Source organism: Nicotiana tabacum, chromosome 15 (genome assembly GCF_000715075.1).
Source record: "Nicotiana tabacum cultivar K326 chromosome 15, ASM71507v2, whole genome shotgun sequence".
Lineage (NCBI taxonomy): Eukaryota > Viridiplantae > Streptophyta > Magnoliopsida > Solanales > Solanaceae > Nicotiana > Nicotiana tabacum.
Window position 1 is genome coordinate 80,243,069 of NC_134094.1, and position 15,666 is coordinate 80,258,734.

At 36.1% G+C, this 15,666-nt stretch overlaps 2 long non-coding RNA genes across 2 annotated transcripts; both read left to right on the forward strand.

Moving 5' to 3' along the window:
* Nucleotides 1-1,200: 1,200 nt before the first annotated feature.
* Nucleotides 1,201-2,805, forward strand: LOC107791284 (uncharacterized). The gene is made up of 2 exons (XR_012699533.1): nt 1,201-1,801; nt 2,547-2,805. It is a non-coding gene; the product is annotated as an uncharacterized LOC107791284 (long non-coding RNA).
* A 9,159-nt stretch (nt 2,806-11,964) lies between these two features.
* Nucleotides 11,965-14,641, forward strand: LOC142169900 (uncharacterized). The gene is made up of 2 exons (XR_012699534.1): nt 11,965-12,054; nt 14,252-14,641. It is a non-coding gene; the product is annotated as an uncharacterized LOC142169900 (long non-coding RNA).
* The last annotated feature ends 1,025 nt before the right edge of the window (nt 14,642-15,666 follow it).

The window sequence follows — 15,666 nt, forward strand, 5'->3', positions numbered from 1 at the left end:
AGCCTCATCAATACTTCGTCGAGGTTAGGCCCGGCACTTAGAAAGTATATGTGATCGGTTGTACTCATGCTACACTTCTATACTTCTTGTGTAAATACCGGTGTTAGTCCAAGCGGCGCGTAGCGAGACTGTTCAGATTCAGCTGCTTTGGTAGACTTGAGGTAGAATGATGGCGTTCGCAGTTCATGAAACCCCCTTCTATTATGTTTTACTGTTTATTTAGTTTCAAACAGTTGTACTTTATTTCAGAACATATTTGTAGTATTCTAGTTGCTTATGTACTTGTGACTCTAAATTTCTGGAATAGTTTAGCATCGCGTTATTTATATTAACATTGTGTTCATTACTGAGTTTATTAATCGATAATTATCATCACCCTGTAATAATTGTTAAAGCTGATTAAGTAATTTAGTTAATATTGACTTACCTAGCAAGTAAAATATTAAGCGTCATTACGGACTCGGGGTCGGATTTCCGGATCGTCACAGGTAGAAGGAAATAACATATGATAATTCAAAAGTTCGATAAATGCATTGTCAGATTGTAGACTCAAAATCTCAGTCTCACTCTTCGAGCACAGATTACTCATCCCAACTCCAAGAATGCGAGGACATTGTCTTCTCCTCTTTTCTACTTCCCTTTCAGTCAATTATCCAGGACAGATGCATAGATAGTCTATCTTTTGCACTCAGAAAGGACAATTAACATTTATTAATCTCATATTATTCATTTAACACAGTAATACCATCTAGAAAAACAAAATCTCACTCTCATCAATCTTTTCGCCCCACTCCTCTAATCCAAAATAAAATGATTGAGATTATTTTCAATCACATGGATTGTGCGAGCAATTATTTATCAGAATAATCTATTTTGAGATATCTGTGATCTGAACTTTATGAAAGAACGATTTTAAGATCTTATCATACTACCTATGTTTCAACATGTTTGGCATAATTTGACTATACGTAGAGTTTAAGAAAGAAATAAAAATTTATATAAATATATTAAGGAGGGACTTGACAAAGTGACATGGCATCTCTTAAAAATTATTATTCATATTTATCTTTTTTCATAAATTTTTGCCTATTCCCTTTATTAAGTCTCTATTAAAATTCTGAAAAGTCATTTTTAAAAGTCATCTTAATTGAAAAGACACTTTTAAAAGTCATGTTAACTACTACATATCTCATCTTCTTATCCATCCTCCTTCCACGCCAGAGGCCCAGGGCTTCTTTTTCATTAACGTCTTCTTCTCTTTTCTTCTTTTCTCATTTGCTAGATCTAAATCTCTCTCTTCTCTTCTTTCTCCCAACTACCCAAGGTTAATCCCTTCTTCTTGGTTTCAAGATTTGTTTATTCACCTTTATGTTTTGTTGGTATTTTATCTAGCTTTCTATTTACTAATGGTTAAGACATGATATTATTTGCAGACCGTTTTGACATAAACTTATGTTTGTTCTCTTTTATCTTTGCTGCTATTTTATCTCTCTTTATAGTTAGTAATGGTTAACTCTTGATATTATTTGCAGATTATTTGTACAGAAATTTATCTCGAATTTTGTTCTCACTTTTATCGAATTTTCCTCATAATAGTCCTTTACGTTTATCCGGAGCGATGAGCCTTGCAACAATATTCTCTCTTTCATCTTCCTTTCTTTTGATATATTTTATCCAGTAAATTTTAATTTATATATACCTTATGAAGCAGCAACATGGTTAAATGTTGATATTATTTGCAGATTATTTGGACAGAAGTTTATCTACGTTTTGCTCCTTAGATGACTTGGACCATGAGCAAGTAATTGGCTTAATCCAAATATTTGACTTTTATTGCATTTTATTCTAGAATTGACTTTTCATTTTTTATTGCCGATAGGGTTTATGAATTGCAATTACTTTTATTACATGTTCTTTGTGAATGAATGAAATTTTCCTTTGATTGCCTATTTACGTAGATTCTTTATTTCTTCTTGATTTTCTCATCCTCTTTAATTTTTTAGGATTAGTTTGTTCTCTTTCCTATTTTAATGCGGTAGTAAGAACGCGCAGGTAAATTACTAACCACCATGCTTACTATCCTTACAAAGGCAGAGGTGTGAATTATCTTCTTAATTCACATGGCTTCATCCTGTTAATGTGGAACTCCTCCTTTTTGGTGTGTTAATACTCTTTACGGATCTAATTTATCTTTTCTTTCTTTTTTTAATCTTTCTACCTTTTTTTGCTTTATGTTATTTATAAAATTAAAAATAAAAGTAGTCATTATTAAAAACACCAACAGTCTTATTGAAGAAGACTAGACGGTAGTCAAAACATAGCCAAGCCCAGACCCAACTGAAAAGTTTTTGTCAAACGAAACCAAATTGCTGTGTTTTTAGTATGTCCTTTACAAGCTTCTTACGGTCTTATGGTTTATTCAGAATATGAATTATTCCATCAACAAATTGAGACGTGAAGTTACACGTTAGAGTTGATGTCATGAAACAATCAAAATTGATCTCATCGTACAAGAACTCAACAAACTAATCTCTTTTTTTCTACAGTTTTGCTCTACTCAGGAAGAGAGGAGTGCTATTAAGTATCACTTATTCAGTATGAGAGCTAAGTGAAGAAAAAGGGTATGTAAAGGTTAAATACTAAATTCAATAAGTTGGTTTAGAACAATCAAATCATTTACTGAAAATGGCTTGAATTATCAGCTTTGTTTGGGTTCTCTTCTTCCTTCTTTTAAATTAAAGTGGTGAACATTTTGTTTGGTCTAAGAGTAAGTGAGGTAGAATACAACAATGATATTATCCTTTTTCTCATTTTTGTCATAAATATTTTAATAGAATTTAATGTTTACTCAATGTTGAAATTAATATACCAATGAGGACAATAAATAATAGTGAAGATAATAAAGGATTGTAGTAATAAGGACAAGTCATATATAGCATTGAGTCCTCTCCCTTAAGAAGATAAATGCTTACTAATGTGTAACGTTAAATCATTGACTAGACTGGTTCAGGCAAATTATTTCTGCTTCAAGCTTTTTTTTTTCTCGATAAGAAGAATTGATTTCTCAATGACTATTGAACTTCCTGTTTTTCTCCTCCTCTCTATGGAACTTATGGTTAAGAAAGAACATCACTGGACATAGCGAAAGAAACTGATTTCATCCCTTTAAGATTTCAAGTTTATGGATTTGGGATTCTAATCCTTTTAAGTTACTGGGTTTTAAGTTAATTATTTGTGCATAACTAATAAATTTTTAAAAGAAAAATACAAGATTTAAACAAAAGTTAATGAGTTCGGCTGAACTCATAGCCTGCTCTGTGGCTCCGCCCCTATTCATATTGAATGATCGAAACTTAACTGCACATCTAATCAGGAGAGGAAGTTACTGCAGAATGTTGTATTATACAGTGATTGACTGTTGAAGAGATGCGACACCCACAAAGATAAAATATGTTTATAGTTATATATCCATAGAGTTTGTTTTCTTGCTTTCTTCTCATAAAGTGTTTGTATTCGTATATATGTATGAAACTATTTTTTATTAAATTTGTGGAACCTTTAGTACAATTAAACCAATAAGTTACATGTATGTGTATGAATATCCATTAGAATGTAAAGATGTTTTGCGTAACTGGATCAACTGTAAAGTTGTCTCTATATGACATATAGGTCACGAGTTCAAGCCGTGAAAGTAGTCATTAATGTTTGCATTCGGGTAGGTTGTCTATAGCACACCCCTCGGATGCGGTCTTTCCTCGGACCCTGCGTGAACACGGGATACTTTGTACTCTGAGCTCTTTTTTTAAAAAAAAAAATCTTCCAACTTACAATTTGAATGGAGAGGATATATGTAATTGGATTCTCCCGGTGATCTCATTCTTTCGCGGGAATACTTTTGTTTATCTTAATATATTTGTTAATAAAATTTTAATATTGATGCACTCTAACTGGAAGTATCCTGTACATTTTGCTAATTTTTTACAAAACCTGAAAATATATTACGTATCAATAGATTATTATTACTCTTCTAGATATTGTTGGAGGAAATATATATTAGAGAAAATTTTCAAAAATGGCCTAATCGGAGCAAAGTGGGATTTAGGGCTTCTACGTCTTTCTCTTTTACTTTGAAAAATGGTGGACTCTGTAATTTACGTTGAAATAGTGCAATTGCTATGAACGAATAGCCTATTCTTTGATGTTTTTACCTTGATTGTTTATTTATATTCTTGAAATTAAGATAATATCATAAAAATATAAAAATATTAATTACATCAAAAAATAAAATTTTTGTTGATTTTTTTTTTAATATTTAAAAAGTGACATTTTCTCAATTTTTATTTAGTGTTTTAAAATTTATGTTCTCTCTCATTTGGAAATTGTCTTAATTAATTAAACAATACTATTTTCATATGTCAAGAAAGATATTGCACTATAATTTCAGCCTTCATTGATAAGGTTTTTGGAAAGAGTATAATGTACGTTGTGGAGTTGAAGGTTCTATACAACCATACAAATAAAAATAAAAAAAGCTACGCAGGAGGATATAAGAGTATAGCAATTAACCTTGAGAATGCAATTATATCAAGAACAACATGTGACATTATCATTGAAAAATATAGATTAATTTATTATTATAAAAATATAACAACACTGAAATTATTTGATAATATTATATAGTATAATTTTTAACGATTGCGCGAAGCGCGGCCATACTCACTAATTTTTAAAATTTATGAGGTTAAACATGTTATAATATTTGTGTAGCTTTAAAACTTTTAAATTTTATGATCTTAGCCATGTCATAATATTTGTTTATCTATAAAAACCTCATATTTCCTAGGAAAATATATCAGTTTTACTAATAAGCGTATAGTGCAAAACCAAGGGGAATGGATGAAGTTCATTTTGAAAATCTACACAAATTTACAGTCGAGCTTGCTGGAATTCATTTGTCTATTGCGAGATGTATGGTTTGTGCTTACGTTCAAGATCTTTTTAGTAGAGGGGGACGGCGAATAATGGGAAGATGGAAATAGAGAGGACATTCATAGTATTATTTGTATATTTTACGATCACCTTAAATTGATAAAAAGTTTAGATACCAATCTATATGAAAAAATAAATTATAGTAATAACAATATATACACATGAATTGCGCAAGTTCTTTTTGGTCAAAACACCATACAACTCGGATGACTGGTTCCTTCCATTGGAATGAAGAAAAGACAGTTTATCTTTTTCATTTTTTTCCTCCTTTACTATATTTCTTCTAGAGGTTTCATTATCGTATTTAAAATTCTAAGGTTTGCTTTGGAAGTTGGACAGGTAGGTAGAATTAAATAGAAAATAAATTAATATTAGTAATGGCATGGTTCACTATTTAGCTATGAGTTCTGATAATGAGATTTTGAAGGTAGAAAGATCAGCATTGGCAGTAGCATCATTTAGTAAATTTTCAATACCCAAAATCAACCTGTCGTGATGTCACCTATCATATTATTAGGCAAATTGACTACTCAGACATTTTCAACACTTTAAATCTTTGAAAGATACGAACAACAGTTTAATTAAAGGAAAAATCTTTTAAAAGCATAATAGGAAGTCATAACTCAATACAAAATCTCTCCCAAATCCAGGGTGTCACCGAGTAGATGAGCATCTACATAAAGATATAGTTTGGTACACCATCTAGAAAAATAAAATGAAAGATAAGGAAGGAGAGTCAAGGTCTACGAACGCCCAACAGCTACCTTAATGATCTCCGGATGTCCGGACTCAGCAACTCAGCAACCGTCGTGACCGGAAACACCTGGATCTGCACACGAGGTGCAGAGGGTAGCGTGAGTACAACCAACTCAATAAATAACAAATCTAACCTTCAGACTGAACGTAGTGACGAACTCAGCATGTACGGTTCAATATAGATATAATAGTGCAGAAATGTAGGCATATTTTCAAGTTCATCAAATAAAAACTCAATACAAGTAAATTAGATCAACTCTAAATGATAGGAGAGATATGACATTTCTATACCTACATGCCACTGTGCATGTTGTATGTGGTATACTACAATGGAAGCCTCGCGTACTCACACTCTCAAGGTACTCAATCACTCAGTACAGTATGGGGCAGGTTTACCCTAGGGAACTCCATCCCAAATATAATGTATAGGTAACTCCATGCCCAGGGAACTCCATCCCAAATGTGAATATATAGGGAAACTCCATGCCAGGGAACTCCATCCTAAATATAATATCCACTGCACTCACTGTGGGGGTGTAGGCTCCGGAGGGGCTCCTTCAGCCCAAGCGCTATAATAAGCCAGATTCAGGCATAAGTAAATAAAAACATGTTGCGGCGTGCAACCCGATCCCTAAATTATCACTCACAATCAGGCCCTCGACCTCACTCAATCATTAATCTCTCCAGTCTCTCGGGCTCACAACGCTCATACTAAGCAGCCTTAATCAATAATACGAGATGTAACAATGTACAATAACAGAAACTGAGATATGATATGAATGATGGATACGACTGAGTATATAACTGCAATTAAACAATTAACTCAACAGCAAGGAACGACCACTGTGGGTCCCAACAGTACCAGCATATAGCCTAAACATGATTTCTAGCATAAATTACAGCTCGAGTGTTCTAACACAAGGAGTACGGTAAAAGTGTTCAGTTAAGGTAGCTACACAATTTCATGAAATCACCTAGCATGTACGTCACCTCAACGTCAATCGTATAACACATAATTCGAGGTTCCATATCCTCATAACCAAGTTTTGAAGTGTTACTTAACTCAAGCTGTGCAAATCCCTACTCCAACAAGCCATTGTCACGCGAAACGGCCTCCAAATACCTCGAATCTAGTCACAAACAGTTCGCTACAATCAACACTAGCTAAAGGAATCAATTCCACAAGTAAATACTAAGCTATAAATCAAAAATCAGAAATTCAACTCAAAAGTCGGCCCCCGGGCCCACGTTTTAAAATCAGGTAAAATTCACAATATTCGGAAGCTCATTCCGCCATGAGTCCAACCATACTAAATTTACCAAAATCCAACACCAAATCGACACCCAAATCCCAATTTAAACTTTCCAAATCCCTAGCCTCAAACCCCCAAATTATACCTTAAAATCACATAATCTAGGTGGGAAAATAAATGGGGAAATACAATTATTGAGCAAATTAAACCGCAAGTGACTTACCTCAAGAATCCCTTCGAAATCCCTATCAAAATTGCCTAATCCCGAGCTTGGAATGTTCAAAAATGCAGAAAATCTCGAAACCCTCGTTTTTAATACACTGCCCCAGCCTTTTCTCTTCTGCGGATCACTTAACCACATATGCGGTTCCGCTTTTGCGGAAAATCCTCCGCTTCTGCAGACATGCCCTAAGGCTCCCTTCACTTCTGCGGTCCTGCCTCCGCATATGCGCAATCAATGAACCTCCTAATCCTCTACCTATCTATGGGAACCAACCAAACTGCGTGACAAGCCAACTCGGAAAACCTATTCTCGTACTGGGTCACAGACATGCCATCCTGACGTAGCTGCTCAAACTGTTTACGCAGCTCCTGCCTGCAAGACTATGGAACAAACTTCTCCAAGAAGAGAACGGAGAACTCACCCCATGTAAGTGGTGCTGCACCGACCGATATGCGCCTCTCATAAGCCTCCCACCATCGGAAGGCAGTCCCAGTAAACTGAAAAGTAGTGAATGAGACCCCACTGGTCTCCAGAATACCTGTCGTGCGAAGAATCAATTGGCACCTGTCCAAAATGTCCTGGGCATCCTCAAACTCAGCCCCACTGAATGATGGAGGCTGAAGTCTCCCAAATCTTTCTAGTCTCCTCTGCTCATCACCAGTCATAATGGGACCCACCTAGGCCTAAGCAGCTGCAACCAGCTGGGCTGGTGGTACACCTGGTGTCTGAAGTCCTTGCATCATCTGCTCTGGAGTATGGGCGGCGGGAGCCTGAGTACCTCCCTCGTCCTGAGAAGTGGTTGCTACAGCCGGAATAGAAATCGCCTGAGCAAGGCTAGTGCACACAGTCAAAATCTGAGCCAAAGCCTCCTGAAGGCCTGGAATCACAATGGGCACAACGGTGCCTGGGCTGGCCCCACTAGCTCAACCATATCGGGTACTTGTTCCTGAGCTGGATCAACTGGTGGATCTGCAGGTGCTACTCTAGCTGACGTACGAGCTGCACCTTTGCCCCTACCGCGATCTCGGTCTCTCGTGGCCGTAGCTGGTGGTACTTGTGGTTGTATGTCCTAACCGATAGCATGTGTCCTCACCATCTGTAAGAGATTATAACTATAAAAATTTAGTGACCGGAGTCAACAAATCAACACGACAAGAATACAAGAATGTGATCTTTCTTAAGGGTTCGACAGCCTCTCGAAGATAAGTATATACGTCTCCATACCAATCCGCAAGACTCTACTAAACTTGCTCATGACTCATGAAAACTATATAACCTAGGCTCTGATACCAACTTGTCACGACCCAAAACCAAACTGTCGTAATGGCTCTTATCATAGTACTAGGCAAGCCGACTGCTCAGACATTTCCAACACTTTAAATCTTTGAAAGATACGAACAACAGTTTATAAATTAAAGAAAAATTCTTTTAAAAACATAATAGGAAATTATAACTCAATACAAAATCTCTCCCAAAATCAGGGTGTCACCGAGTACATGAGTATCTACATAAAATTATTGTTTGGTACACCGTCTAGAAAAATAAAATGAAAGATAAGGGAGGAGAGTCAAGGTCTGTGAACCCCCAGCAGCAACCTCAATGATCTCCGAATGTCCGAACTCCGCAACTCAGCAACCGTTGTGACCAGAAACACTTTGATCTGTACACGAGGTGCAGGGTGTAGCATGAGTACAACTAACTCAATAAGTAACAAATCTAATCTTTGGACTGAAAGTAGTAACGAACTCAACAGTTATAGTTCAATATAGAAATAACAGTACAGAAATGTAGGTATATTTTCAAGTTCGTTAAATAAAAACTCAATACAAGTAAAATAGATCAACTCTGAATGATAGGAGGGATATGACATTTCTATACCTACATGCCACTGTTCATGATGTATGTGGTACACTACAATGGAAACCTCAAGTACTCACACTCTCAGGGTACTCAATCACTCAGTACAGTACGGGGCAGGTTCAGTCCAGGGAGCTCCATCCCAAATATAATATATAGGCAACTCCATGCCGAGGGAACTCCATCTCAAATGTGAATATATAGGGAAACTCCATGCCAGGGAACTTCATCCCAAATATAATATCCACTGCGCTCACTGTGGGGGTGCAGACTCCGGAGGGGCTTCTTTAACCCAAGCGCTATAATAAGCCAGATCCAGGCATAAGTAAATAAAAATATGTTGCAGCGTGCAGATCGATCCCTAAATTATCACTCACAATCAGGCCCTCGGCCTCACACAATCATTAATCTCTCTAGTATTTCGGGCTCACAACGCTCATACTAAGCAACCCTAATCAATAATATGAGATGTAACAATGTACAATAATATAAACTGAGATATGATATGAATGATGGATACGACTGAGTACATGACTGCAAATAAACAATTAACTCAACAGCAAGGAACGACCATTGTGGGTCCCAACAGTACAAGCATATAGCCTAAACATGATATCTAGCATAAATTACAGCTCAAGTGCTTTAACACATGGAGTACGGGAAAAGTGTTCAGTTAAGATAGCTACACAATTCCATAAAATCGACTTATTCATAGTTTACACGGTGCACGTCCACATGCCTGTCACCTAGCATGTGCATCACCTTAACATCAATCGCATAACACGAAATTCGGAGTTTCATACCCTTAGAACCAAATTTAGAAGTGTTACTTACCTCAAGTTGTGCAAATCCCTACTCCGACAAGCCCTTGCCTCGCAAAACGGCCTCCAAATGCCTTGAATCTAATCACAAACAGTTCGATGCAATCAACACTAGCTAAAGGAATCAATTCCATAAGTAAATACTAAGCTATTAATCAAAAATGAAAAAGTCTAACTCAAAAGTTGACCCACGGGCCCACATCTTAGAATCGGGTAAAAGTTACAATATTCGGAAGCCCATTCTGCCATGAGTCCAACCATACTAAATTTACCAAAATTTAATACCAAATCGACACCCAAATTCCCAACTTAAACACTCTAAATCCCTAGCCTCAAACCCCTAAATTACACCTTAAAACCACACAATCTAGGCGGAAAAATCAATGGGAAAACACAATTATTGTGCAAATTAAACCAATAGTGACTTACCTCAAGAATCCCTTCGAAATTCCTCTCAAAATCGCCTAATCCCGAGCTTTGGAATGTTCAAAAATGAAGAAAATCTCATAACCCTCATTTTGAATACACTGCCCAGCCTTTTCGCTTCTGCGGATCACTTAACCACACATGCGGTTTCGCTTTTACGGAAAATCCTCCGCTTCTGCGGACATGCCCCAAGGCTCCCTTCGCTTATGCGGTCCTGCCTCCGCATCTGTGCAATCGCAGGTGCGGAATTACCATCGCACCTGCGCAAGCTCCCCCACTGGCCAACTCTGCTTCTGCGCTCATGACGCCACATCTGCGACCACGCATGTGCGAAAATTGCCTCGCACCTGCGACCACTGCACACCTTCGTCCTAGGTCGCTTCTGCGCTTCCCAGCCCGCACCTACGAGCTCGCATCTGCGACCAAAGCTCCGCAGGTGCGATTACACCAGAAGGCTTCAGCTACAACACCCCTTTTAACTCCAAATTTGATCCGAAAATCATCCGAACTCAGCCCGAGGCCCCGGGACCTCAACCAAATATACCAACAAGTATTAAAACACCATACGAACTTAGTCGAGCCTTCAAATCACATCAAACAACGCTAAAACCACGAATCGCACCCCAATCCAAGCCTATTGAAACTAAGGAATTCCAACTTCTACAAACGATGCCGAAACATATCAAATCACTTCCGATTGATTTCAAATTTTGCACACAAGTTACAAATGACACTACGGACCTACTCCAACTCCCGGAACCCCAATCTAAGCTGGGTACCCTCAAGGTCCACTCTCGGTCAAACTTTCAAATTTCCAACTTTCGTCATTTCAAGCCTAATTCGACTACGGACCTCCAAATCACAATCCGGACATACTCCTAAGTCCAAAATTCCCCAACGGAACCATCAAAACTCTATTCCGGAGTCGTTTATACACAAGTCAACATCTAGTCAACCATTTCAACTTAAACTTTCAACCTTGAGGTTAAGTGTCTCAATTTATTCCGAAACCTCTCCAGACCCGAACCAACTACCCCGGCAAGTCACATAGCAATTATAAAACATAAAATAAGCAGTAAATGGGAGAACAAAGTTACAACTCTCAAAACAATCGGGCGGATCGTTACATAAATACACTAAATATTCGTCTTTTTAGGCAGAGTGCATACAATTGTCATCACAAACACTCTTCTCGGACTCTTACACTTCCTTTTAAAGGTTGAGTAGCGTACCTTTCTTCTCCTCACCATTAAAAATTTCCTGGTTTCTCCACCTTCTCTCTTCCGCGAAAGCCTCTGAAATCAGAATTTTCTTCTTCCTCATTGTTTTGCTTATTGATTTGTTTGGTTATTTTTCTGATTCCTTTTACATTTCAATCTGCTGGGCATTGACCATCTCCGTTTCCTTTTTCTTTTTCCAAATGGGACTGCCTTTCTGTATCAATCCCATTTCTTGAAATCACATTTTCAAGACTTGTTTTTTGTATTGTTCAGAAAGATTGCAAAGGGTACTATATACTCCTTGATGTTACTAATGTTGCCGACCGGTTGCTGAAGCCATGGCAGATCACTTGTTCAATGCAGCAAATATCTGCATCTTCAGGCTTGTTCCAATGTTGAAATAAGTTGGTTGGTTGTCTTTGTGGCTTATTGGATCCCTTTGCTTCACTTGTCCATGTTTGTTTGTTTGGTTGTTTAGTATTCAATGCAACTAATACCTGCTTCTTCAGGTCTGTTTAAATTTTTATGTCAATTCGTTGTTTTTATGGCTACTTTAATCATCTTTAGTTCACATGGCTACTTTAATCATCTTTAGTTCACATCTTAATAGTTTCTTTTAAGCGAAAGGGGACTGATTTAACCCTTGTATTTTGAAAAATAGTATTATATCATGACATTTAAACCCCTTACTTTTAGAAAAGTAGCCACATTTAAATTGACACGGTGGACTGAGTATTAGCATACCAGGTTATAAGTGGAGAAATTCAAAAATAGTCAGATTTACAAGTGGTAATTGAAAAATAGCCACAATTTCAAAAGTAATCGAAATTTAGCCATTTTTCATGTAAAGATAAATTTGAACGAAAATACTGATCAAAATCCGGAAAATATTCCAGCATAATATATTGGAGTTCCAGTATATTATACTGGAGTTCCAATATAATATACTGGAACTATATACTGGAACTCCAGTATAATATACAGGTGCAGCATAATATGCTGGAAGTTCATACACAGATGCTCCAATCTCCAGTATATTATGCTGGAACTTTTCGCGTGTTGGAGTTCCAGCATAATATGCTGGAGGTTCATACACAGGTGCACCAATCTCCAGTATATTATGCTGGACCGGTCCGTGTTACAGCAAAATAATGACTATTTTTCAATGACTTTGCAAAATGTAGCTATTTTTAAATTACGAGTCCAAAAACTGGCTAGACCGTGCTATTTTTATGTGATAATTAAACCTATATCCTATTAAATAACCCATTACCGGAAACCTATAACCCATTTGGCCCATCAACATCAAATAAATAAGAGGCAACCCAAATAATTTCCATTTCAGAACCAATTCTTTTGGTCCGTTGGAGGCTTCGAAATTGAACAAAACGGAAATTGGGTTTGTGACTTCTGTAGTATATCTATGAGTCTAAGGCTTAGAGCTTTGAAGTTTAAGCCACTTGATCCTTCATATTCTCTCTCTCTCTCTCTCTCTCTCTCTCTTCTCTCTCTCTCTCTCTGTGTGTGTTCCTTTGCTTGCAAATTTATGTGTTTCTATTCTTAATTTTAAATTTCAACCTCATAATTCTTTGCTTTTAATTGGAACCCTTGAAATAATTGTGGATATGGGTATTTCGTATTATGCACTTTAATGCCAGAAAAGGCAGAAATTTTATTGCAAGAGCATTGAGTCGCTTTGCCTGTATTTTTTATTTTACTAGGCTCAGTGCAGAAATTTTTTTCGAACTCTTCACTCTATTCTCTTTTCTTTTTCTATAGCAATTGAAGAGTTTCTTATTTTTGCTTTTGCTTGAAAAGAGTTTTCTTTTCTATGATGTTGTTTTGAAAGAAACTTAAGGTCCTTCCATGAAGGAAGACAAACAATTTGGGGGAAAAGATAATGGTATATCGATAAACAATAAAATATATGGCTAAAAAGTAGCCATATCAGCAAAAATATAATTTTTTAAGTTTTTTCATATGGGCAAATGTGGCTGCTTTTCTACTGGTAGGGGTTTAAATTATGCGTGGCAGGGGACGGTCCGGTCCGGGTTGAAGAAAAATGTGACCGGCCGATCACCAATATGGGCCGGTACTGGTTTTTCCCAACTTGGTTTACCGGATTCGGGCCCACCCGGTATTTTATTGAACCGGAACGGTTACGAGCCAAAGGGGCCGGGCTGGGTTTTTGAATTTTTTATTTTGTATAACTATCGTAATTTATATTAAGATAAAGTAAAAATATAAAACAAAAAATTAATTTTATAAAAGGAGTGTTTGAATAAAGGATGCAAAGGCTTTAAAATCCTTATATTTGAATACTTCATTAAGAATTTAAGATAATAGAATACAACAAAGATGGAAAAAAATTGCACTTATAATTTGCAAGTTCTTTTTTTATTTCAAACTTTCAAATTAAAGTTTACATTCAAAGGTTTTGCATTGCCTTATTAAGTTCTTCATAATCAATATGAACTTCTTGGTCATCTTTTGGAGTGTTAAATTTAGATGGGTGACCATGTGTTAATATATTTCCAAGTTCCCCGTCTTCTGGTTTATCAATATCTTCACGTACCTGATTTCTTCGTGGCGATCTAATCCAATATCTGAAACATACTAAAACTTCCAAAGCATTACTTCCCAATGAGTGACGGGCGTCTCCTAGTTGTTGTCTTGCTTGACTAAATGCACTCTCTGATGCAACAGTTGAAACTGGCACATTCAGCATGTCCCGAGCCATAGCGGAAAGAACAGGAAATTGCTTTTCATTCTCATGCCACCATCCCAACGGTGAAAATTCCTTTGTGCGAGGCTCTGGTTGCTTTTGCAAGTAGAATTAAAATTCATCAATATTCCTGCTACTGGTTTGAGTGCAAGGAAATATAGACCAAATATTATAACCATCAATGATTTCATCTTCATCCATAGTAGCAGATGCAGTAGAAGTAGTACAATGCATAGTGAGATTAACATTGCCTACATTAATAGCTTCATCATCAATTATATTTGCATAATAATTATATAATTGTTGTAAATAATCATTTAGCTTGTTCATACAACAATATATATCTGGGGTTTCAGTTGATCCAATCTCCATATAAGTATATAAAGCATTGATTAATTGGCGACACTTAGGCATCTTAATAGAAGGATTTAAAACAGTACCAATTAAGTAAATAGGAGGAATTGGAAAGAAATATGTTTTGAATTTGGCTTGCATTTTTTCAACAGATTCCTTATATTTTTCTTTCTTCTTAAATTCAGAAGTAGAAAAGAAATTTCAGCTATATGTACTAAAGCTATAGTAACAATATGGTAATATGCTCCAGAAAACTCAACAGTAGCTGTATAAAATTTATGTAAAAAATGAACAACATCATTAATGGTATCCCAAGTATTAGTTGTTAACATACGGTTTGGATCAGTACAATGCGCATTAGCAACTTCAGTTATCGACAATCTATATTTGTAGGAACATTTTAAAAATAAGTATGTATAATTCCATCTAGTAACAATTTCATCTGGCATGAATCTGGGTTTAAGGTTATGCTCCGTACACTTAGTCTTAAATTCCTTAATTCTAGATTGTCTATTATTTCCTTGAATAACACCAACTGCTCTTCTAATATGAGTAATCTCAGTCAAAAATAAATCAAGGTCACTTTTAACAATTAAATTATAAACATAACATGCACACCTAACATGAAAATTTTCGTCTAGTGGTGGTTTCAAATGCAGTCTTAATATTGAAATGGCGGCATTATTGTTAGAAGCATTATCAAAAGACATACACAATACTTTTTTATTAAAATTATAAAATTTAACAACTTCGCAAATAGTAGTACTTATAAAAATAGCAGTATGGCTTTAATTTTCATCATATTTAAAAGCGATAATACGTTTTTGCATACAATAATTATTATCTATCCAATGACATGTAATTGTCAAATAATCATTTTTATTTACAGCATGTCCAATATCAAAAGTTAGAGAAACTCTACTAGGAAGGTGGTCAAACAAATAATGTATGTATGTCTGATATTGTCCATAAAGTCTAAAGATATCAGATCTATAAGTACTTCTAGGGATACCTTTAAATAAGAGATTATAAATCCTTTGAA